The 3,801-nt window shown below is 33.4% G+C and overlaps 1 long non-coding RNA gene across 1 annotated transcript; it reads left to right on the forward strand.

The window, feature by feature from the left end:
* Nucleotides 1-2,013: 2,013 nt before the first annotated feature.
* LOC114721187 (uncharacterized) lies at nt 2,014-2,792 on the forward strand. Its single transcript, XR_003738035.1, has 2 exons — nt 2,014-2,117; nt 2,336-2,792. It is a non-coding gene; the product is annotated as an uncharacterized LOC114721187 (long non-coding RNA).
* The last annotated feature ends 1,009 nt before the right edge of the window (nt 2,793-3,801 follow it).

Here is a 3,801-nt window from a genome sequence, read left to right on the forward strand (position 1 = left end):
TTGGCTTCTTCCTTCGTCCCTAGAGTAAGGGATAGACCTTTGTGGCTTTTTATTCGTCCCCCAAAGTGTGGGATAGGCCTGTAATAAGGGATGGATCTTTGTGACAATTTAATCGTCCCCCAAAGTGTAGGATAGGCCTATAGGTCGGTTTGATCTCTTATAGTGAGGGATAGACTTATGTGGCTTGTGTGTTAGCCCCGTAATGAGGGTTTGGATTATTGAGATTATTTGAGTATACATATTTGTATTTTCATTGGTATATAGACATTGAGATTTAATAATTATCCCACTTGACACCTCACGGGCACATGTTAGTATGTATGATGAGTTGGAAAGTTGGTTACTGAGGCGTTTGTCTCACCCCGTGGTTTAACATTTTCAGGCGATAGTTCAGGTGGTGGCCCGTCAGGGAAGGCTCCGGAGGCATAGTGTGCTGTTATAGCTTGTATAGCCTGCCTGCTTTTGTTCTATGTGCTGACTTGTTATATATTGCCACATAGGGCTCATCTACTATCATGATGTAAAAGAATACTTTTAATTACTACTATCTAGTATGACAGGGTCGCGAGGAGGCCCGAGACATCTTAGACTCTGCATGTAACGCTCCTTCGAAAGTGTTGACTTTTGACTAATGAGCTCTATAGTTTATATTAAACTGATTTATCAGTTCGTATGTTTGAAAATATAAGTTTGGTTTGGACTAATGGTTGAATGATATTTCTGGACTTTGAAAGTCCAAGGCCCAAGGTAACGATCGATGTTACTCTTATTATAATTTATTTCTTTTAACCATGATAGCGATTTTAAAATTTTAAGGTTTCTTCTTTTCTATAATGGTTAATCATTCAAATAAATTGTTGGATTTAATCTAAAATGGTTTTAAAAGAGCGGGTGTCACACGCGGGCTATTTGGTAAAACAAAAAAAGTTCTGCGCCTGCCACAATTCAAAGAACTTGTTACTCTTCTACTATATTTTTAAGATTTCATTAGGCAAATTACATTGGTATAAGCCATACATGCAAATATAATAAATTTTTAATGATTGAAAATAATCACAAAAAAGTAAAAATTCCCCAAAAATTTAAGTGAGAAAGGAAAATAAAATTTACGAAACCCCATATTTATTTAGAGGCAAGAGATAGCATCAAAAATTCAAATTTATAGTGGCATTTACTACTACAAAAAAGGCTTTAGGTGATGCTCATTCATAGTGATTATGGGAAAAAAATAGCTCCATAAAAAAAGCAGTGACAATTTTGTAAAATATTTGGTGGTTGATATAACCTTTCACAGCAGTTTTAAAAAAAACCATTAAAAATGAAAGAAACCCTTCAACCTGGTAATTATTTTCATGGCATTTGTCTAAACAAACGTCATGAAAAGTTCTTTTTACAAAGAGATAGTTGTTTTGAATGCAAAAGGAAAGTTATTACATAAGCAATGGAATGATACTAAGAGGCAATGGCAAGAAACCAATCTTGTTCAAAATTCAGATTGTGATGTTTACGGTATATGTGGAGAATTCAGAATTTGCAATTCAAAGAGTGCACCAATTTGCAGTTGTTTGAATGGGTTTGAACCAAGAAATAGGGAGGAATGTAATAGAAAAAATTGGACAGGTGGTTGTGTTAGGAAATCAACTCTGCAATGTAAGAAAGTGAGTAATGGGAGTTCCAATGGAAAGAAAGATACATTATTCCATCTGCAAAATGTTAAAGCACCAGGCTTTGGAGAACAATCATCCAATTCAGAAGACAAATGCAGAATGCAGTGCTTGGAGAATTGTACTTGTAAAGCATATTCATATAATTCAATGCTTGGCTATATGACTTGGAAAGAAAATCTAATTGATATACAACAGTTCTCAAATGGGGGAATTGACCTATATATTCGTGTAGCTTATTCAGACTCTGGTATCTAAATTTTCTTAGAAAACTTGGAATTTAGTTCTTCAAACTTTATTTTTTGGCAAGAATTTCTTTACATTCTTTTTCTTTTGTGACAGATAAGAAGAGGCATAGGACATTCATCATTGTCATTATTGCAGTAATAGGAACTACCATTATCAACGTCACTTGTGCATACTTCTTATGGAAATGGAAAGCAAAACATTTAGGTACTATTACTTTCTATATCATCTTATTAATTTCAAATCCTACCACATCTGTTAACTTTAAAATGACATAGGCATTAACAGTTCAAGTACTGAAGGCATTTTCAAAAGCAATATTGATATGAGTAGATCTTTTTTAAACATTTATGTTTCCATATTTTTCAAATGAAGTGTCTCTATCTCTCTCCCCCTCTATAAATTCGTTAAATTGATATGATCAGCAGGAAAATGGAATAACAAAACAAGTGGCAGTATTAGTGGAAAATTGTCACAAGTTAAGTTTCAGGAGTTATTGGTCTACGATGTTGAAAAGGTTGCAATGGCTACAAACACCTTTCAATTGACTAATAAACTTAGGCAAGGCGGTTTCTCTCCAGTCTATAAGGAATATGATTTCATGAATTATTGATCAGTTTAATTCCAAAAATTCAAATTCGTTATGTATGACAGTTGTTTCATGGGGTTGTCATCAAGGGAACACTGCAAGATGGTCAGGTTATAGCAGTTAAGAGATTATAAAGAGCATCGGGACACGGACAAGAGGAATGCATGAATGAGCTGGTTGTCATTTCCAAGCTTCAACATCACAATCTTGTACAACTTTTAGGTTGCCGTATTGAAGGAGAAGAAAAGATGTTGATCTATGAGTACATTCAAATAAAAGTTTAGATGCATTTATTTTTGGTTGGTTTTTCTGATCCCTTATGCTCTAGCTCTTTCTAGCCATACATATATATATATATATAAATAACAGGAAAAAACACTTGTTTGTAGGAGTCTTTGTCACAGATATTATGAGTTTTCTTTATGGTATGGACAAAACTTATATAACCCTCTCTCTATTAGTGTAGATCCACCAAATCGAAAGCTTTTAGATTGGGGAAAGCGCTTTGTCATAATTGAAAGAATAGCTAGATGAGTACTTTATCTTCATAGGGATTCTAGACTAAAAATTATACATAGAGATCTAAATATAAGCAATATCGTGCTAGATGAGAACCTCATTCCAAAAATATCAGATTTTGGTATGGTTAGAATTTTCAAAGGAAGTGAAAATCAAGCTAACACAAGAAGAGTTGTTAGAACCTAGTAAGTTTTTCTTCCCTATCTAATATTACATTAGCATATTGAGTAGTGAGTATTCTAACAATTGATTGTTTTCCTCAACAATACAGTGGTTATATGTCTCTAGAATATGTAATAAAAGGATTATTTTTAGAGAAATCAAATATATTTAATTTTGGAGTTTTACTATTAGAAATTATAAGTGGAAGAAGAAACTCAAGCTTTTATCATAATGAGCACTCTCTTAGCCTTTTAGGATTTGTAAGTCTCTACTATTTATTAACTTCCTTAATACCTAATTAAAGAGTTCTATTATTAATTGTCAATTTAACTCTTAGCTCTAAAGCTAATAATTATATATGCTTCTTTTGTTATGTGTTTTAGGCATGGAAATTTTGGAATGAAGAAAACAATGTACAGCTAATAGATCCTGAAATATCTGATCAAAGCATGGAGAAGGATCTATTGAGTGCATACACATAGGACTTCTATGTGTACAAGCCGTGGCAAGAGAGGCCAAAAGTATGAGCATTGTAGTTTCTCTGCTTAATATTGAGATTGTAGATCTTCCTCCCCCAAGGCAACCTCCATTCATCCAGTGGCAGAGTATATTGAATCAATT

This window comes from Neltuma alba, unplaced genomic scaffold, assembly GCF_004799145.2.
Source record: "Neltuma alba isolate B1F8T4 unplaced genomic scaffold, ASM479914v2 tig00012014_pilon, whole genome shotgun sequence".
Classification (NCBI taxonomy): domain Eukaryota; kingdom Viridiplantae; phylum Streptophyta; class Magnoliopsida; order Fabales; family Fabaceae; genus Neltuma; species Neltuma alba.